Here is a 23,229-nt window from a genome sequence, read left to right on the forward strand (position 1 = left end):
CTCATTGGTCTTACTTCTCCTTTCTTATACGGCCCTAATCTCCTTACTTCCTCAATTTCTTTTTCCCACTTGTTTCTTTCGGGATCGATCTTACCCAATATTTTTCTCACTTGATTCATGTCTCCCTCGAGTCTCACAGATCTAACTTTTTCTTCCTCCTCCCTATTTCCAAAAACTACCACACATCTGCTCCTTTCTACAGTTTCTCTCACTACTTTCTCTTTTTTCTTCAATATTTTCATTACATTTTCTTCCATTTTTTTGTTGTTCATTTGCCTTTCTTCCTGAATGATTTCCCTTAAGCTAACCACTTCTTTGTGTTCTACTTCCACATGTGTCCACTCTGCCTTTTGCTCTTCTAACACACTACTCACCTTTTCCGTTTTGTTACTGCTCTCTTCTAGTTTTCTCCTTAATTTGATATTTTCTCGTTTCAAATTCTCGATCTCCAGGTTCGCCGTCTCACTGGCCTGTATCAGACTCTGTATAGTGTTTTCTGTATTTTCAGGCATGTTTCTTGATACCAGATCCTCCACTCTCTTTTCTAATTCACTAACCCTCATGATCAATTTAACCAGATCCATTACATCTGTTTCCTTGTCAAAACCTGGAAATTTGGGTCCCTCAATGTTTACACTGTCAGCCATGTTTAAGACTGGTTATAGTAATGAACAGCTGTTACCGAAATTCCTATAAACATTCAAGTACCCTCACCGACAATTTCTCTTTACATTTTTGATGGTCTATATTAATTTACAATATTTTACACTTTAGATAAGACTAAAGAAGACAGGACAAACATAACTCCTGAAAACTACTTAAGGTTTGCAGCAGTGGTTGAGAGGCAGCTGAGACACGACCGATCACTCTGACCGCTCCTGTGTTCTTACCTTATCTAATTGTTCTTACCTAATTGTATCTTTACAGGAATGAGTCAAGCTCGTACTGTCCCGTGTCTTAAACCATATTTATCGTACATATCCTTAAATTTGTGAATTGTTTTGGCACACACTATTTCATTCGGTAGTGCATTCCATTGATCAATTGCTCTGTTTGGGAAACTGAATCTCCTTACGTCTTTATCACCTCTCTTCTTATGCAGTTTTTTGCAGTGTCCTCTTGCTGATGCTTCTCCATATGTTAAGTAATCATTTATGTCTATTTTCTCCTTCCCTGATATGCACTTACATAGCATTATCATGTCACCTCTTTTCCTTCTCTCCTGTAGTGTTGGTAGATTCAGTTTATTTAGTCTTTCTTCGTAGCTTAGGTCCCTTAAGCTTGGTATCCATCTTGTAGCGGCCCTTTAAACTTTTTCAATCTTGTCTATGTGTTTTTTGAGATGAAGACTCCAGACTACTGATGCATATTCCAGGGTTGGTCTAATGAATGATGTTATTATCCTTCTTAGCATGTCTTCATTTATGTATGTGAATGGTATTCTCATATTTGCAATCAGTGTATACATGTTACGTACCTACTCGCTGATGTGGTCAGCCGGAGATAGTCTGTTATTGATAATCACACCTAGGTCCTTCTCTCTTTCTGATGTGTATAGGGTTTTATTTCCTAACTTATAATCCCAATCAGGTCTTTTTCCACTTTTACCAAACTTGATTACATGACACTTGTCCACATTGAATTCCATTTGCCATATATTACTCCATTCATGAAGTTTATTTAATTCTTCTTGTAGCTCTTTGCAAGAGTCTGTGTTAGTAATTCTCCTTTGTATTTTTGCATCATCTGCAAACATATTCAGATAGCTCTCATTTCCAGTGTTACTGTTTATATCATTTATATACACTAAAAACATGATTGGTGCCAGCAATGAACCCACTAGTCACTTCTTTCCATGATGAGTAGTTTCCTCTTAGTACTGTTCTCATTTCTCTTTTTATGAGAAAATCTTGCATCCAACAAAACAGTTTGCCTCGAATTCCTCCTTGATGGTACAGTTTCCATAAAAGTCTTTGGTGTGGTACTGTGTCAAAAGCTTTCTTGAAATCTAAATAGATACTGTCCACCCATCCTTCTCTTTCCTGTATTGTGTTTGTTACTCTGTCATAGTAGCTCAACAGATTAGTAACACATGATTTTCCTTTTCTGAAACCAAACTGTCTTTCTGTTATCATACTGTGTTCTTCTAGATGATTTACCCAAGCTTTTCTTATAAGCTTTTCTAATACCTTGCTTACAACACTGGTCAGTGATACTGGTCGGTAGCTGAGTGGATTTTGTTTATTTCCTTTCTTGAATAAGGGGACAATATTTGCTTTCTTCCAAATATCAGGTAGTTTACCTTGACTCAAGGATTTCTTGAAAATTAAAAATAATGGTTTACTTAACTCCTTTGCACATTCTCGTAGTACCCAACATGAAATTTCATCAGGACCACTTGCTTTTCCTCTGTCTAATTCACTTAACTCCTCCTGTATTACTTTTTCTGCTATTTGTATATCTGGTAGTATGTGTGGACATGCATGTTCCACATAGTCCCTCTCAAAATTTTTTTCTTCTGCAAAAACTAATTGGAAATTCTTATTTAGTGCTTCACAAATATCTTTGTCTTGCGTATAAGTGATTCCCTCATCCGTAATGGATTGTATTACATCTTTTACTTTGGTTTTGCTTCTGATGTAGCTGTAAAACAGCTTTGGTTGATCACTACTTTTATTTATTATATCCTCCTCAAACTGTTTTTGGGCTTCCCTCCTTATTCTTGTATAATCGTTTCTTGCCTGTTTGTAATTATTATACGCCCTTTCACTACTGTGTCTTCTGTATCTATTCCACAACAAATCTCTTCTTTCTTTTGATTTTTTACATTCTGTATTGAACCATTTCTGTATTTTCTTATCTGCTTCTTTGTGCTGTGGGATGTACTTCTGGACTCCTATTTCATAAAATTCACAGAATTTTTTTATATACAGCATTTAAATCTTATCCTCTAAGCTTATTTTCCCAATCAACTTCTAAGAAATACTTCTTTAGGTCATGATAATTTCCCTTTTTATAGTTTAGGCTCTTTTTGTAACCTTCATTGCTGTTAACTATGTCATAAGCTATCCTGAAGTTGTAATTTAGTACTGCATGATCGCTTTTGCCGAGTGGAGGGTGATATATTAAACTGTCAACATCATTTTCTTGCCTAGTAAATATTAGATCTAGCACTGAAGGTACATCGAGTCCTCTTTTTCTGGTGGTTTCCCTCACATGTTCCGTTCGGAAAAACTCTTGCACGAGATCCAGGAGCTTTTGGTCCCAACAGCTTTCTTGGCTAATTATATCTAGAGTATTCCAATTTATATATGTATTAAAATCTCCAGTTAGAATAATTCTTTCCAATTTCTCTTCCATTTTATGTGGTAATGATCTTAAACTCAGAATTGTACTCTCTGCCAGGTCCTCATATTCGTCTCTTTCCCATGTGTTTGATCTGGGTGGCATGTACAAATTGGCTACAATTACTTTCCCTTCAGATGTGTTGATCTCTATTGCAATCAGTTCTACTTGTGATGCTGTATATCTAGTTTTATTTCATTGACTTTTAGATTTTTCTTAGTTAATATTATAATTCCTCCTCCCTTTTTTAAATTTCTGTCTCTTCTCCATATATTGTATTCCTCTAAGTTTAGTGTGTCACTGGATATCCTTGGTGTTAATTTTGTTTCAGTTGGGCATATTATTTGTGGTTCATTTTCTCTGACATAATCATTCATCTCTAGTAATTTAGATACCATTCCATCCACATTTGAGTACATCAACTTTATCATCTTGTTTATATAATTGTCATGACATGGTTTTACTACCTTCCTCCTTTTTATTCCATCCTGTTTGTGTACCACTTTCGTACCTGCAATCCTATTACAGTAGTTTGTAAAAAAATTTGTTCTTCTCCTCTTCTGATCTTCCCTCATTTTTTGTTTTTGCTTCCTCCCTCTTCTCTTTCAGTAATTCCAGTTCCTCTTGTGTTAGGCATCTTTTTATCCATACATTTTTGAACTCCTCTTTTTCCATAAGATTCTTTGCATTTTTTAGTATCTCCTCCACAGTGTTTACACTCTGGAAAGTCACCTTTAGAGGTCTTGTCTTGCTTTTCTCGTATTTCCCTAACCTTTTGTGTTCCTCTATGTCTTTACTACAGATTTCCTCTGATACTTCTTTCAGTAAGCTCATTACATTTGCCATCTCCTTTTTGTCTCTTGTGATCTTGTTTTTTACTTCTTCCTCTTCTATACCAGTGATTACTATAGATTTCTTTATATCTACTGAATCTCTGACTAACTTTGGACTGTTTTGGATTATTCTTTACACTTCCTGTTTAATGCTTTTTTCCTCCAACCTTGTTTCTAAGTTTTTCTTTACTTTCACCATTTCAGCATACATGGTTTCCACATCATTTTTGTAGCTTTGCACAGCTTCATTCACCTGTGTTATTTTCTCCTCAATATCACTGCTTTGGTCTATCAGACTGCTAACTTGCCTAACTGTCTCTGTATCATTTTTGAACTCTTCCATAACACTCTTGTGACTGACTACTGTACTTGCCATTTCACTCATTTTCTTCCTAAGTGTACTCAGTTCCACTGTTAGTTCACTGATGGTTGTGTCTTTCTTGTTGGCCTCCTTTCCTAGTTTTTCTATTTCTTCCTTTTGCAAGTGCATCTGCTTCTTTATTTTATCAATTTAATTTTTGAAAGCCATTTCTAGTTTGTGTACACGTTCAACCAGTCTATTGTGAGTCTCCACTTCAACCAGTTCTTGGTAGAAATCATCATTTTGCTTTCTACCTTTATCCCTTTTCTTTTCCAAATTTGCTTTACTAAAGTATGTGTCCATTTTGCAATACTAAAAGCACAGTGTAATTACTGTACATTCCCTGGGGCAGTTGTAGTCTAAACAAACCTCAGCTGACTGAGTGCATTCTTTCGCCTCTTGGTTCTCTTTTCTGTTTGAACAAGTCTTGTTTAAACTTTTTTTTTTTTTTTCTTTTAATAATGAAAAATCATTTAGTCTAACCTGGTACAGAGCTTGACTCATATAAAGATACTACTTTAGGTAATGCCACTGGCCATGCTGGTCGGTACGGAGCGCCGACGTCACACGTCTGCTACCTCTGACTCCCACTGAGTGTGTGTGTGTGTGTGTGCACGTGTATTTACCTAATTGTGATATACAAGAAATGAGCTACGCTCGTGCGGTCCCGTTTATTTTTCTCATTGTCAAATTTTGTTTTCAACTCGTTTAAGTCTTTAGACTGGACGATCTCTTTGTCCAGTCTGTTCCACAAGTCTATGCATCTATATGGAAAGCTATATTTCTTGATATCCTTCAAACAACTTGGCTTTTTCAGTTTCATTCCATGTCCTCTTGTTACTCTCCCATCCCATACAAACAGATCATTTTTATCAATTTTATCTAGTCCCATCATGGCCTTGAACACTGTAATCATGTCGCCTCTCTCTCTCCTTTCTTCTAGGGAAGGCAGGTCCAACTTTTCCAGCCTCTCTCTGTATGACAGATCTGCCAGGCTGGGGACCATCTTGGTTGCTGTCCTTTGTATTCTCTCGATCATATTTATATCTTTCTTCTTATGTGGGGACCACACTATCTATCTATCTATCTATGGCCCGATGCCCAAATCCCGCAAAGGGTGGCCGCAGACAAAATGCCTCCAAGTTGCTCTGTCACCCACCATTTGACTACCCTCCCCCCAACTCACCCCCCCCCTCCCTCATATACCTCTCAACTCCATCCCTCCACCTCATCCTTGGTCTACCCCTCCCTCCACCTCACCTACATACACCCTCTTAGTCAGTCTTTCATTCTCCATTCTCTTCACATGTCCTTACCACCTCAATGTCTATCTATCTATCTATTGCCAGACGCCTCAATCCCGTTTGGGGTGGCCACAAACAAATCGCCTCCAAGTCGCCCTGTCCCCCGCCATTTCACTGCCCTGCTCCCAACTCACACCCCCCTCTCTCATATACCTCTCCACCCCATCCCTCCATCTCATCCTCGGCCTCCCCCTCCCTCTTCCCCCCACAACCTCACTCATATACACTCTCTTCGTCAGTCTTTCACCCTCCATCCTCTCCACATGTCCAAACCACCTCAGTGTGTTCCTCATAACGCTTCCTATCACATCCACATCCACATCACAACTCTCCTTTATATCCTCATTCATCAGCCTCTCTCTCCACGTGACTCCACAGGCTCCTCTTAAATAACTCATTTCCACTGCTCTCACTCTTGACTTGTGTCCTTCCAACAATGTCCAAGCTTCACTTCCGTACGTTAGAGTTGGTATTACAATACTGTCATGTAGTAACTTTTTCACTTCCATGCTCACTTCCCTGTTTCTTATCACTGCTTTCAAGGAACCAGCAACCTTTCTTCCCTGCTGTACCCTTTCAAGCACTTCACCCTCCAAACCTCCATCCTTACTCATCACACTACCCAAATACTTAAACGTACTCACATTTTCCAATTCCTCACCATCCAACCTCGCTGTACATTCACTAACTTCACCTCTCTCAAAGACCATCACTTTACTCTTCCCTACATTCACCTTTAGGTTCCGTTTCTTACACACTCTCTCAAACTCATCCACCAAGCCTTGCAGCTCCCCTTCGTCTTCACTCAACAACACAGTATCATCTGCAAACAACAGTACAGGGAGTTTCCAAACACTATCCTCTCTCACCAGGGCCACTCCAACATCCACTACCCTACCTTGTACCTCTTTTATTACCCCATCCATGTACAGATTGAACAACCATGGAGACATGACACATCCCTGTTTCAAACCAACTTTCAAAGAGAAAAATTCACTTAGTTCACCCTCCACACGCACTGCAGCCTTCGCACCATCGTACATACTCTTCACAGCATTCAACAACTTCCCATCTACTCCATATATTCTTAACACTTTCCACAATCCTTGTCTATCCACCCTGTCATATGCTTTCTCCAAATCCATGAAAGCCGCATACAACTTCTTTCCCTTCTCTAGAAACTTTTCCACTAAAGATCTAAGAATGAATATCTGATCTACACAACCTCTTCCCTTCCTAAAGCCTCCCTGTTCTTCTCCAACTAATTTCTCTGTTCTTTCTCTAACTCTGTCTATAAGTATCCTACCATACACTTTTCCTATTATACTAAGAAGACAACTGCCCCTATGATTACCACACACTTCTTTTTCCCCTTTTCCTTTGTACAAGGGAATAATTATACCTGACTTCCAATCCTCCGGGACTCTACCTTCCTCCCAGGCCAATCTGCACATCTTCCACATCCATTCTACTACTATCTCTCCCCCATGCTTCAGCATTTCACCCCACACTCCATCAATTCCTGGGGCTTTCCCCAATTTAACTTTCTTCATTGCTTCCACAACTTCTATCCTACTGATTTCTTCCTGTCTTCTCACCTCCCTCCTTCTCCCAGCCATTCCCCAGCCACTTATACTCGCATTACTTCCATCCTCTACGTTCAACAATTCCTTAAAGTGTTCTCTCCATCTGCTCACTTTTTCTCCCTTCTCCACTAGTAATCTACCATTTTTATCTTTCACTCCCCTGCTAACTTCACTTCCACCCTGTCTTACTCTTTTCACTTCTCTCCAGAACATTTTCTTACAGTCCCTCCACTTTACACTCAAATTCCTTCCAAATTCCTCATCCACTCTCTTCTTACTCTCTCTTACTAATCTTTTCACCTCTCTCTTCCTTTCCACATATAACTCTCTCTTCCGTCTCTCATCTTCTTCCACGCCCCTATTTCTCATCCATTCATTGTATGCTTTCTTCTTTTGTGCCACAGCCTGTTTCACCACTTCAGTCCACCACGCTGTTCCTTGCACCCCCCTCCGTCTTCTCTTCCTTCCACACACCACATCACATGCTGCACATATTTCTTCTGTAAATATCTTACACATACCTTCCACGTCTCCCATCTGCTCCAATTCATATTTGCCCAATCGTTCCTCCACTTCTCTCTTATACTCTGCCTTTTTCTCATCCTCTTGTAACCTTTCCACTCTCCTTGCAACTACTCCTTCCTCTCGTCTTTCCCTTCTTCTATTCCTCCATCTTACTTGCATCCTAATTCTGGCCACCACCAAGTAGTGGTCAGAAAGTCCACTCCCCCAACCTCTATACACTCTTGCATCCTTTACACATCTTCGCATCCTTTCATCCACACACACATAATCAATCATTGCCTTCCTTTCATTCAGTTCACCACCCACCCTTCTCATCACTCGCCATGTATACCTGTGGATCATTTTATGCCTGAAGAGGGTATTGGCTATCACCAACCCCTCCCAGCACAAATGTCCACTAACGCACTCCCATTCTCATCTATCTCAGCAGGCACACCCCACTCACCAACTATTCCATCCACCTTCACATTCCCAACTTTACCATTCATATCACCAATCAAAAACACTCTCTCATTCCTTCCAAACTTTTCCATGCACACTTCCACATTTGTCCAGAACTCTTCTCTCACTCTTCTAGCACGATCTTGCATTGGCGCATACACACACACAATCGCCCACATTTGTATTCCAACTTTCAACTTTACCCACACAATCCTTGACCCAACTGATCCATACTGTCTTATGCTCTTCTTCCATCTTTTACTCACAACTATACACACTCCTTCCTTTGCCCTCTCATTCTCATCTACTGCTGCACATATACCCCATCCATACTCCCATTCTCTCACACTTTCTCCCCTCCATTTTGTTTCAGTTATTCCACATACATCCACTTTCGCATCCTCAAGCACCTGGACAATCTCTCTCTCTTTCACCTCATCATTCGCTCCTCTTACATTCCATGTACTCATTACCAAGTCCTTTGTCCGTTCCTGGGTCGTCATCGTTTGGTCAGTCCTTGTCCGAGGCTTCTTGTTTGTTTTTTTAGTTAGTTGTTTTCCGGGGAGGGGCACTAACCCTCCGCCAACCCTTTTAGTCGCCTTTTACGACAAGCAGGGATACTGGGGGAGTATTCTTGAAAACCCCCCTACTCACAATGTTCCTTCACTTCTTCATTCGTCAACCTGTCCCTCCACGTCACTCCACATGCTCCTCTCAAGTAACTCATTTCCACTGATCTCACTCTTGACTTGTTCCCCTCTTGCAAGGTCCATGCCTAGCTTCCATACGTCAGAGTAGGGATCACAATACTATCATAAAGTGACTTCTTAACTTCCATACTCACCTCCCTATTTCTCATCACTGCTTTCAGTGTACCAACAACCTTCCTTCCTTGCTGTACCCTTTCACGCACTTCATCCCCCAAAGTTCCATCCTAACTCATCACACTACCCAAGTACTTGAATGTACTCACATTCTCCATATCCTCACCATTCAACTTGACTGCACACTCTGTGACTTCATTCCTCTCAAACACCATAACTTTACTTTTGTTTACATTAACTTTCAGATTTCTCCTCCTACACACTGTCCCAAATTCATTCACCAAACCTTGCAACTCCCATTCATCTTCACTCAATAAATACCGTATCATCAGCAAACAGCAGCACCGGAAGCTTCCAAATCTCACCCTCATTCATTAGAACCACCCCCACATCCACTGCGCCCTACCCTGCACCTCCTTTACAACCCCATCCATGTATATATTAAACAGCCATGGAGACATCACACAACCCTGTTTCAGTCCCACATTGAGATCAAAGAACTCAGTCAGCTCACCATCCACTCGCACCATAGCCCTAGCTCCCTCGTACACACTCTTCACAGCACTCAACAATTTCCCTTCCACTCCATATATTCTTAATACCTTCCACATAACTTGCCTATCTAATCTGTCATAAGCTTTCTCCAAGTCCATGAAGGAACCATACACTTTCCTTCCCTTCTCTAGATACTTCTCCATTAAACATCTCTGAACAAATATCTGATCTACACACCCTTTTCCCTTCCTAAATCCCCCTTCTTCTTCTCCAACTAGCTCCTCTGTCATATGCCTAACCCTATCAATGAGTATTCTACCATATATTTTACCAGTCACACTAAGAAGGCAAATACCCCTATGGTTACCACATACTTCTCTCTCCCTTTTTCCTTTGTATAAAGGAACAATTATACCTCACTTCCAGTCCTCTGGAACCCTTCCCTCTTCCCAAGCCAATCTACACAACTTCCATATCCACTCCACAACAATCTCACCCCCATACCTAAGCATTTCACCACACACTCCATCAATTCCTGGGGCCTTTCCCAACTTAATCTTCTTCATCGCTTCCACTACTTCCGCCCTACTGATCTCTTCCTCCCTCCTCTCATCTCTTCTTCTCCCAGCCATTCCCCAACCACTTATACTCGCACTGCTCCCTCTCTCTACATTCAACAAATCCTCAAAGTGCTCCTTCCATCTCCTCAATTTCTCTCTCTTCTCCACCAACAATCTATTATTCCTATCTTTCACTCCCCTACTATTTCCCCTTTCACACTGCCTTACTTTCTTTATCTCCTTCCAAAACAATTTCTTACTCTCCCTCCATTTCACACTCAGATTCCTCCCAAACTCTTCATCCACTTTCTTCTTACTCTCCTTCACCAGTCTCTTAACTCCCTTCTCCTGCTCACATATACCTCTCTCTTCTCTCTCTCATCTTCTCCCCTACCTCTACTCGCTAACCATTCACTATATGCCTTCTTCTTTTGTTCCACAGCTCGTTTCACCTCATCATTCCACCATGCTGTCCCTTGCACACCCTTGCATCTCCTCCTCACTCCACAAACCGCCTCACACGCTGCGCCTATCTCTTCCGTGAATATCTTACATATGTCTTCCACCCCTTCCATCTGCTCTAGCTCATACCTTCCCAATCTTTCTTCCACTATGCTCTTATACTCTATCATTTTCTCACTATCTTGCAATTTCTCCACTCTTCTCACAGGAGCTGCTTCCTCCTGTCTTCCCCTTCATCTCCTCAACCACTTTCTTTGCAGCTCTACCTTGGCCATCACTAAGTGATGGTCCGAGACTCCATTCCCCCACCCTCTCCACACTCTTGCATCCAACACTTGTCTTCTCATTCGCTCATCCACACACACGTAGTCTATCATTGCCTTTCGTTCAACAAGTTCACTATCCATCCTCCTCATTACTCTCCATGTATACCGGTGGATCATCTTATGACGAAGTAGATGTTGGCTATTGCCAACCCCTTACAAGCACAGATGTCCACCAAAGCACTTCCATTCCCATCTACGTCAGCTGGCACACCCCACTGACCAACCACTCCATCCACTCGTACAATTCCAACTTTGCCATTCATGTCTCCAATCAACAGCACTCTCTCACTCCTCTCAAACTTGTCCATACATGCTTCTACTCTCGCCAAAAACTCATCTTTCACTCTTGCCACTCGATCCTCTGTCGGGGCATACACACATAGAATCGCCCACGCTTGTATACCTACTTTCATCCTCACCCATACAATCCTTGCACCCACTGTTCCATACTCTCTTATATTCTCCTTCCACTTCTTGCTTATCATCAGACATACTCCCTCTCTTGCCCTCTCATTCTCATTGACTCCCGCACATATACCTAAACCATATTCCCATTCTCTCACCCTTTCACCTTCCCATTTAGTTTCAGTCAATCCACATATATCCACTTTTGCATCCTCAAGCACCTGAACAATCTCTCTCTCTTTCACTTCATCATTCACTCCTCTCATATTCCACGTTCCCACTCTAAGAATGTCCTTTGTCCGTCCCTTAGTCGTCAACGTATGGTCCATCCGGGTCCGAGGCGCTTTATTCGCTTTTTTAGTTAGTTCTTTTTACGGGGTGGGGCACTAACCCACCACCAACCCTTTTAGTCGCCTCGTACGACAAGCAGGGATACTGGGGGAGTATTCTTGAAACCCCCCTACCCCCAGAGGGATAATAAATATGAAATTAGAAACTGGAGAGAATAGCAAGAGATATGGCGGTTGTGTATGTACCCCCTAAGACAAGAGCATGGAATGATGATGAATACCAGGAGATGATGTCAGACATGGCTGGTTATTTACAGAAAATGATTGAGAAAAACAACAATATAATTTTCATGGGTGACTTTAACTGTAAAGAGGTGAACTGGGAGGAATGGGACTCAGGAGGCAGCACAGATTCGTGGGGCACTATATTATTAAATATAACGATGAACAATATGATGACACAATGGGTCAGAGAAGAGAAAAGGTTCCGAGGTGAGGACACACCAGCAAGATTAGACTGACTATTTACCAAAGAACCCGATGTAATAGAATCTTTGAAATATCTATGCCCCGTAGGAAAAAGTGATCATGTGGTCATTGAGTTCCAGATGATAATAGGGAACGTGGAGCCAAGAGACGAGCTTTATAGGCAGGGAAGTACAACATTGGGAATGCATATTTTACAGGTTTCAGACAATTTTTTGAAAATGTGTATTGAATAAAATTCAAAGAAACAAGAGAGATGCAGAGGAAGTGGGATATCTTCTAGATCCCTATAATTCAGGAATGGAAAAATTTGTGCCAATAGTAAGGGGGAAAGAAAACAGGAAAAAGTAGTTTAATAGAAGGTGTATGACAGCCAAAAAAGAGAGAGACACGGTGTGGAACAACTGAAGAAAGGCAGGTAACAACAGAACAAAGGAAGAATATAAAAGAACTAGAAATGAATACACAAGAATACGTGGAGAGGAAGAAAGGAATTTTGAAAAAGGTATAACAGACAAATGTAGGGATGAACCCAAACTATTTTACAGATCTGTCAATGGCAAACTGAAACAAACCGAAGGAATCGCCAAACTGAATGTAGAGGGAGAGGTCTATAAAGATGCGGCAATACAAGCTGAAATAATGAACAAATGTTTCCAATCGGTTTTCACTAATGAAAAGGAGGTTGTGGAAGGGGAAGGAGTGACTAAAAATGTTGTGATAAAAGATATAAAAGTGGAAGTACAGGAAGTGTATAAATTATTGGAAACTCAAGATGTAAGGAAAGCCCCAGGACCAGATGGAATCTCTAACTGGGTACTGAAGGAATGCAGAGAACAACTGGCAGATAAGATCCACAGTTTAATTGTGTGTTCTCTGGAAGAAGAGAAAGTGCCTCAAGAATGGAAGAGGGCAAATGTGGTACCAATTAACAAGGAAGAAAACAGGGAAGAACCCCTGAATTATAGACAAGTGTCCCTAACCAGCATGGTCGCATAATTGTGCGAGAAAATCCTGAAAGACAAATGGATAAAATATCTGGAAGAGATGAATATTTTGGCTGAAAGTCAGTTTGGATTCAGAAGTGGAAGGTCATGTGTTTCCAACTTGTTGAGCTTTTACTCAAGAGCAATTGATGTGCTACAGGAGAGAGAGGGTTGGGTGGACTGAGTGTATTTAGATTTGGAGAAGGCCTTTGACAAGGTACCCCATACGAGACTAATGTGGAAACTACAGCAAATAGGAGGACTGAAGGGGAACCTCCTGGAATGGATGAAAGACTTTTTGAGAGACAGATAAATGAGGACAGTAATAAAGGATGGGATGTCTGGATGGAGGGAAGTAAAAAGTGGAGTCCCATAGGGCTCGGTGTTGGTGCCAGTAATGTTCCTGATTTACATAAATGATACGGTAGATGAAGTGAACAGTTATGCAAGTCTGTTTGCTGATGATGCAAAGATCTTGAGGAGGGTAGAGGTTGAAGAGGATTGTAAAATGCTGCAGAAGGATCTGGACAGGATACATGATTGGAGCCACATGCGGGAAATGAAATTCAATGGAAAGAAATGTAAAATAGTGGAAATGGGTAAAAGTACCAAGAGGCCATCACTGAATTATTTGATGGGTAATGAACCAATCACAAAAGTGAGAGAAGAGAAAGATTTGGGAGTGCTGGTCCAGGATAGTTTGTCACCTGAAAATCATATTAACAAGAAAGTTAGAGAGACGTATAAACTCTTGACTAACATAAGAGTAACATTTCATTATATGGATGAGAAGATGAAAAAACTGACAGTGGCCATAATCTGCCCCACGTTAGAATATGCAGCAGTAGTGTCGTCCCCACACAAAAAGAAAGATATAAACAAGACTGAGTGAATACAAAGAAGAGCAACCAAGATGGTCCCCAGTCTGGCAGATCTGTCGTACAGAGAGAGGCTGGAAAAGCTGGATTTGCCTTCCTTAGAGGAAAGGAAAGAGAGGGGCAACATGATTGCAGTATTCAGGACCATGATGGAAGTAGATAAAATTGACAGAGAAAATCTATTTGTATGGGATAAGAGTAACAAGAGGACACGGAATGAAATTGAAGAAGCCAAGCTGCTTGAAGGATATCAAGAAATATAGTTTTCCTTATAGATGTATAGACCTGTGGAATAGCCTGGACAAAGAGATCGTCCAGTCTAAAAACTTGAACGAGTTTAAAGCAAAATCTGACTTATTGAGAAACAGAGACGGGACCCCACAAGTGTAGCTCATTTCCTGTATATCACAATTAGGTAAATACACACACACATAATCAATCATTGCCTTCTTTTCATTCAGTTCACCACTCACCCTTCTCATCACTTGCCATGTATACCTGTGGATCATTTTGTGCCTGAAGAGGGTATTGGCTATCACCAACCCCCTCCCGGCACAAATTTCCACTAAAGCACTGCCATTTTTATCCATTTCGGCAGACACACCCCACTCACCAACTACTCCATCCATCTTCACATTCCCTACTTTACCATTCATATCACCAAAAACACTCTCTCATTCCTTTCAAACTTTTCCATGCACACTGCCACATTTGTCCAGAACTCTTCTCTCACTCTGTTTGCACGATCTTGCACTGGCACATACACGCACAAAATTGCCCATATTTGTAGTCCAACTTTCAATCTTACCCACACAATCCTTGAGCCAACTGGTCCATACTCACTTATATTCTCCTTCCATCTGTTACTCGCAACAATACACACTCCTTCTTTTGCCCTCTCATTCTCACATACTCCCACACTTATACCCCATCCATACTCCCATTCTCTCACCTCTCCATTTAGTTTCAGTCAATCCACATACATTCAGTTTTGCACCCTCAAGCACCTGGACAATCTCTCTCTCTTTCAACTCATCATTTGCACCCCTTACATTCTATGTCACCATCCGTATCATGTTCTATGTTCGGTCCTTAGTTGTCATCATTTGGTCAGTCCTAGTCCGAGGCTTCTTGTTCATATTTTTACTTAGTTGTTTTCCGGGGTGGGGCACTAACCCTCCGCCAACCTTCTTGCGGTCACATAGGGAACACGTGTTGGTTGGTTATAAGGTTACCACCAAGCACTGTAAATGGTCTCCTGGTTTACAGGAAATCATTTGGCTTGCCACTCAATGAAGAGCAACCCTAAAAAAAAACAGAGTACCACTACTGTACACTAAGTGGGTGGATGATGGGCACCCCCACATACCACATCTATCTATCTATCTATCTATATATCCATCTATCCATCCATCATCCAGTCATATACATATACTGTATATACAGTATTTACGTATATTTTATATATATATATATATATATATATATATATATATATATACAGTAAACCATCCACTATCTGATGTAACAGAGCCAAAGACATGTCCAGAAAGTGGTCCCGTCCGGGAAATGGGCCCCAGCCTCCTGGACTTGTACTTATGGACCCTAACCTAGCCTGACTCAGAAAAACACCTATACAACTCCCTACTGGACATGCATAGCACCTATTTAAACCTATTTAAGACCCTATTCACACCAATAATGGACATAAAGCATGAAATAAATGAAAAGGAACCAAAAAATGAGGAATTAGAAGCAACTGTACCTCAGCCAGGGTACTTACAGTACGTCTGTGGCTGCCTTCTCTAAAGATTTGGTAGTGGTGAAAATGTTCTTGAAGCACGTACAATAATCCAGTGTTGTACTGCACTTAATTCTTTGCACTGTGAGTTATAATTGTTTAACACTGCACATTGTTCTTAACTACACCACGCCAATTTCAACCGCCAATTTGCACTCCACAGTTAATCCTTTGCACTCTAAATTCTTTCTTAACACTGCACAACACTGTAAATTCCCGTGTGGTCTAGTGCCGAGGTATTGTAGCTTATTCACTGTTTATTCACAAAAAACGAGCACATGTGGCATCCGTTGCGATAAGCATCGACTCTCGATCAGAGTTAGGCAGTAACTGTTGATGAAGAGGAAACAGAGCTGCCAGATCGCAACGGCACATTACCAAACTCCTCAATTTTCATTACCAAATTTGTAAAGCTAGCATTTTATTCTTCACTAATTATAGTACAAGTGGAAATACATGTAATCACTCTTCTCATAATTAACAGCATGTTGATTATTTTCACGCTAGGTAGGCTAGCAGATTAATCAGAGAGAGCAAAACAATCCACCATCTCCATCCTGTGTATCCTCATGCATGTGAAAAATCTGTTTGGTAATGCATTATTCTGATTCATCACCAAACAAATTTTCATTACCAAATTGGCCCACATTTGGTAATGAAAAATACCAAATGGCAACCCTGACAGGGAAGGGGGGAGGGGGGAGGAAGGAAGGGGTGAAGGGGCCATAGCGTAAACAGCTATTCGGTGCCGCGGGCAATTCCAAACTACTGGTGGGAAAAAATTCGGATTTGGGGGGGATTTTTTCTTTTTTTGGGCATTTTTGGGTTCCGAAGGTCCAGGCCCATAAAGTCCGGTCAGTGGGGTGACCGGAAAAGTGGCCATCTGGATAATATGGGGATTACTGTACAGTGCTCGTCAAAATTATCGAGTGCCTACCGCCAGGCACGCAATACTTATGGCCAAAAAAGAATCACCCATTTTTGGGGGTAAAAATTGAGCCACAAGTTTGCGGCACTAGCATGACGTCACGGTAGCCTGAGGCCTTCCAACGCGCTGGTTGGTTCCCGCCTCAGTTGCTCACAGGCTGCCTGAGAGAGAGAGAGAGGAACTCCGCCACATCTCCCTCTCTTTTTGCGCCCTTTTTTACCGAGTGTCCCGCATTGTTTTGGCTTTCGCCACTTTGTTATGGCACCTACCTGTGAACTATCAAGTGAAATCATATCCCAGATCATTGCTCTAAAGGAGGCAGGCCACCAGACAAAGGAAATTAGTGAATTGGTTGGTGTGGCTAGATCGACAGTGTGTCAGTGGTGCAGGCGGTTTCGAGTGGAAAACAGTGGTGAAGTTCCCACTAAGAAACCGTGGTCTGGTAGGCCTAGGAAAACTTCCCCAAGGTCTGTTAATGTTTTAAAACGTGCAGTGGAGTCTAATCCTTGTGTGAGTGCAAGGAAAATAAAGGAGAGCAACCCGGAAGTGTTTGGTGAGGTGTCTGTGAGAACAGTGTCTCGTAGGGTCCATGAACTTGGTTACACAAGTCACAGGCCTGTGAGAAAGCCTCTTCTCACCATGAACCAGCGACTTTGTAGGCTTGCCTTTGCTAACAAATATCTTAACTGGAGTGAGGAGCAATGGTTGTCAGTGTTGTGATCTGATGAGGCAACGTTTAATGTCATCTGTAACAGAGGAGCACGTGTGTACCGGTGCAAAGGTAGTGACCCACTTGACCCACAGTATGTGGAAAGCACTGTTAAACATCCTGATTCACTCATGGTATGGGGTTGTTTCTCAGGGAAGGGTTTGGGGAAGCTTGTTGTACTTCCCAGGAACCTTAGAGTGAATCAGGATGTTTACCTGGAGCTTCTGTGTGATCATTTACCAGACTCCTTCGAGCTCACAGGTGCATGAGTGTTTCAGCAGGACGGTGCACCTGCTCACAAGGCCAAATCGGTCACCAATTGGTTTCGTGACTGCGAGGTATCATTCATGAAAGACTGGCCAGGAAATGGCCCAGACCTCAACCCGATTGAAAACCTCTGGTACCTTGTAAAGAAGAAACTCCAAGGGAAGGACGTGAGCTCTCTGCCTAAACTGGAAGCAGCCATTCGTGACTCCTGGGACAAAATACCCCTCCAGCACCTCAGGAGCCTCGCCCTTTCACTTCCAAGACATCTCAGGTCTGTGAAGAAGCGTAAAGGCTACCCCACGAAACACTAAAGGTAAATAAAATGCATTATTTATATGTTTTTTCAATGTTGAAAGGTTTGTTTCTTAGGAGGGACGCAGGGCGCTCGATACTTCTGACGAGCACTGTATATATATTTATATATACACTTGACCCTCCATTTCCCGTACCCTGAATTTCTGGATTTCGGATTTCACGAAAACGGGCTGAGACCGGGCAATGTTATCAATATTACTACGTGGCATAATAATAAAAGAACAACACCAGGTGGGTCGCTATATAAAGATCTCGAGCTTCTTTGCACCGCAGGTTGGCAGGCAACGGTCACCTCACCCAGATGCTTCTCACCCCAATCCTGGACCTGTGTCACCTCAACCTGCACCTGAGTCACCTCAACCTGGCCCCAGTGATGTCACCCAGTCACACACAGAGGTCATTGGTGACTGACTCCGATTAACAAGTTATTCTGAGGTCCCACTATACGACCAGGGCATACATAGTATCACTTACAACATTTCAGAATGCATTTATACTTATCATTTATACTGTATATATGTTTATATTTATGTTATTTCAGTATGTACTGCATTTATATTTGTGTTATTGTGTAAGTGTTATTATTCTATGTACTGTGTATGTTAGTTATGTTGGTATAGGTAGCCTACATTCCAGAATGCTCTAGAATATTGGAATAATTGCTGGACTATATTAAAGAATTCAGACAAAGTATGGTAAAAGTCTAGGGAATGGTATGTGGGGCCAGATTTTTGTGATTTCCAGATTTGGGGGGTTCCCGGACAGGTCTTCCCCCCACTTTTAATCCAGGAAATGGAGGGTCGAGTGTGTGTGTGTGTGTGTGAGTATATATATATATATATATATATATATATATACCCACCGCAAATTGACATAGGACCTACACACAGAATTGCTATGGAAGAGTTGTCTGTCTTTGCTTTGTGTTTCCACCTCTACGAAGTGAAATTTGGGGGCAAGAAGTAACTGGCGACTCCTCTGGTGTTGGCGGGAGGTGGTGAAACACTCAGCACATCAGTCCTTGCCCAGAAGCAAGAGTGGGAGTATATGTTCCCGTTGCTCTGAGCTTGCACCTTCCGCTTTTTTCTCATGCATTACTGTTTGCCCTCTTATTGTCCTAGAGTCGGGTTGTCATGCCTAGAAAGTACTGCTCAAGGGATGAGAGTGTCCGTATCATTGCATGGAGGCAGGATAATGTCCCTATCAACACGATTTGTGAACGTACTGGACGCCCATAAGTCAACCGTGATGAAATTTCTTGCTGCAGTGCGCGGCCTGCCACCTGATGTCGTACCAGAGCACAAACATGGCAGTGGAAAGAAGAGGATGACTTTCAGAGGTACAGATATGCTTCTGAAGAGGGAAGTAATCAAGAATCCTCGACTGACAGCAGCAGAATTGAAGAGAATGCATCCTCAGCTGTTACATGACGTTTCAATTCGAACTATCCAACAACACTTGCACAAGGAGCTGGGTTTGCCAAGCCACATCGCAGCCAAGAAACCGCTTCTCACTGACCGCATGAAGAAGCAGTGCATTCAATTTGCCAAGAAGTAAGCACACTGGACATCGGATGCGTGGAGAAAAGTTATGTATTCTGATGAAAGCACATTTCAAGTGTTCCAGGTGCATTCTGCCAAGGTTCGTCGCCCTGCCTCCCATAGTCAATATGACCCTGCTTACATGGTGCCGACTGTTAAGTACCCACAATCAGTAATGGTATGGGGGTGTTTCTCAGGTGAAATGGGAAGAAGAAGCCTCTACTTTCTTCCTAAGAACCTGATGATGAATGGTGGCCAGTACATTCAAGTTCTGAAAGATCATTTGTTAAACTTTTTTGTTATTCATGGGTGTGACTTTTTCATGCAAAATTCAGCTCCATGTCACAAATCAAGAAAGGTGACAAAATGGCTTCAGGATAATCAGACTGAGGTCCTCAACTGGCCTGGCAACGGTCCGGATCTAAATCCAATAGAAAACTGCTGGGAAAAGATGAAGAAAATCGTTGTAGAGAAGACACCTGATCTGGACAACCTCAAGACTGAACTAACAAATGTTTGGTGCAAAGAAATGTCCTTAGATTACTTTGGAGATATAAGTGATTCCATGCCAAAATGCATCCAACTGGTCCTGAAAAACATGGGAAACTTGATTTCATATAAATGAATGGTATTTCATGAACAAACATTATGACATACTACGATTTCTGTATTTTTTAATACCTTGTGGGGTGAGGTCCTAAGTCAATTTGCGGTAGATTATATATACATATATATATATATATATATATATATATATATATATATATATATATCATCATAATCATCATCATCATCATCATCCAGACTTCTTTTCCCACCTTAGGGCAAGGTGAGGAGTAGCACGTCCAGACAGCCTAAGTTTTCCCAGTCCAATGGGCCACACTTCCATTCACTCATCATTCAAGCCCATGGAATCCTGGCTCTATCTGATACTCCAAAAACATTCATCACATTCTGTAGCTTCACATAAATGTATCCGGTACAGTCAATCCAGATGCTGTCACGTTAAAAAGGGAGGCCAAATCCCTGATCATGCACTTCTCCTCACAACATTCATTCAGCCAGCTCGATCTCTTGTCAGTCCCCTAGCCACACCGACTTCCATACCTCTCTTCCTCACACTCTCATCCACCATATCGCTCCACTTTCTCCTTGGCCTACCTCGCCTCCTTCCTCCTTCTAATTATAATGAATTCAGATTTACCCTTTTCACCACTCTATTGTTATCCATTCTCTCTACATGGCCATACCACGTCAGTACTCTCTTCGATTCTGGTGTCCACCGACTTCCACACTCCACACCTTTCACGAATCACATTATTTCGTATCCTATCCACTCTCTGTACTCCACATACATTCCTCAGCAGTCCCATCTCCAATTCTCTTACACTTGACTTCTCATTTTCATGCCACACCATAATCTTACATCCATGTTAAAGTTGGCACTAACACTCCTTCATGTACGCCTCATGCAGCTGCAACACTCAAGTCTCTGTTTCTTATCAAGGCCTTCATAGCACCTGCTACTTCCCTTCCTTGTGTCACTCTACTTTCAACTTTTTTTGCACATTTTCCTCTCATTTCTATCACTGTACCAAGGTTTTTGAACCCTCTCACCAATTCTAGTCTCTCTCCATTCACTGTAACATCACACTGGGATTCACCTTCTCTCTCAATACCCATCACTTCACTCTTTTCTACATTTACTCTCAAAACACGATGCTCACAGACATTAGCAAAACTCTGCACTAGTCTACCATGTTCTTGTGTGGTATTTGCAAGTACTGTACTACTGCATCATCAGCATACAACAAATTTGTGATATTCCATCCATCACCATTCATTACCAACGCCATCCCTCTCTCTAATACTTGTGTTTTTACTTCTCTCATCACCCCATCCCTATATACACTGAACAACCATGGAGACATCATACAACCTTGTCACATACCCACACCGATTGTGAACCATTCACTCACATGCCCATTTACCCATACACATGCTTCACTATCATTATATAAACTCTTGACGGAACCTAGCAGCTTACTATTTACGCCGTACATGCACAAAACCTTCCGCAATCCTTCTCTGTCAACCGTATTGTATGCTTTTTCCAGATCCATGAATGCCATAAACATCTTACAGTCCTTACAATCCTTCTCTACAATCTGTCTTACCACAAATATTTGATCGACACATCCTCTGCCACTCCTTAAGCCACCCTATTCATCACTCACTAGGACTTCTGATATCTCTCTTACTTTAAAGTAATTCTTCCATATACCTTCCCTACCACACCCAATAAACTCATGTTACGATAATTCTTGCACTCACTTCGCTCACCTTTATTTTTGTACAATCACAGCCTTCTTCCACTCTGTTGGCTCAGTTTGACTCATCCATGCCTTTTTATACATCTCCAACAAGCACTTCATTCCGCTCTCTCCATTACACTTAATCATCTCTGCATACACCTCATCAATCCCAACTGTCTTCCCATTTTTCAGTCGCTTCACAGCGTTCTTCACCTCTGTGACTGTCACGTTTCCTGGCACTGAGTTCCTTCTCTGCTCACCCCCAAAACCAATCATGTTTACAGTGGCTCTGCTCTCTCTATTTCCATTCATCTGGCTTTCAAAATATTCTTTCCATCTGGTCCTTACTTCATCCCCATGGGTTAATAATCTACCACTTACATCCTTCTCACTTTCACATATCTTTCCCCTGTCACTTCTACATTTCTGCACCTCTTTCCAAAATAACTTATTTTCAGAGTAATTTGCATTCATTTTTCTTCCTATGACATCATTTACCTCCATTTTCCTCTTCACCAGTCTCTTTATGTGCTTCTTGATCTCTATATATTCATTTCTTATTTCAACTGAACCCATGTCCTGTATCCACTCTAGCCACTTCTTCCTCTTTTCCTCCACCACTCTCTTAATCTCTTTATCCCACTATGCCATAGCTTTCTTCTTTGTTGTTGCTCTTGCCACACCACACACTGCTTTAGCATTCCTAACTAAGCAAACCCTATATGCATTCCACAGGCTGTCCAGATCCATTTCATTCCAATTCACTGATTCCAACTCCTCCCCTACTTTGGTCCTGTATTCAACTGCCATTTCTTTGATCCTCAGCTTCTCAACTTTCAGTCTTTCTCCCTGACTGCTCCTCTCTCTCCTGGTCCACCTCACTCCTCTCAGCTTGATCTTTCATATCACAATCATATGATCTGACAGACTTCCACATCCACCATTGCAATCTGACCCAATGCAATATCCAGCACTTCTTGCTCAACTGCAGCTGTATACACAACTGTGAAGGAGTCATGACAATTCAACTGTAAAACACTTCTTTCCAAACCATTAGTCCACCAATAAATGCTCAAGATATATTTCTCTAGTTTATTTTTTAGTGTTTTATGAATAAAGTAATAAATTAATGTTTAATAAAATGAACTTACCATGTGCATTTTGTACTACTGCATGACATTGCAATCATGTTTGTTACGTCTATGGGGTGTGTTTAAGAGGAGGTAATGTTTTAAATGGAACTGAT

General features: G+C 41.5%; 1 protein-coding gene across 2 annotated transcripts in view; it reads right to left on the reverse strand.

Moving 5' to 3' along the window:
* The window catches only part of LOC145417886 (cysteine desulfurase-like), a 126,842-nt gene that overhangs the window by 15,901 nt on the left and 87,712 nt on the right, over positions 1 to 23,229 (reverse strand). The window lies entirely within an intron of this gene.

Source organism: Coenobita brevimanus, chromosome 111 (genome assembly GCF_032717465.1).
Source record: "Coenobita brevimanus isolate Jiangsu-jjx chromosome 111, ASM3271746v2, whole genome shotgun sequence".
Taxonomy (NCBI): domain Eukaryota; kingdom Metazoa; phylum Arthropoda; class Malacostraca; order Decapoda; family Coenobitidae; genus Coenobita; species Coenobita brevimanus.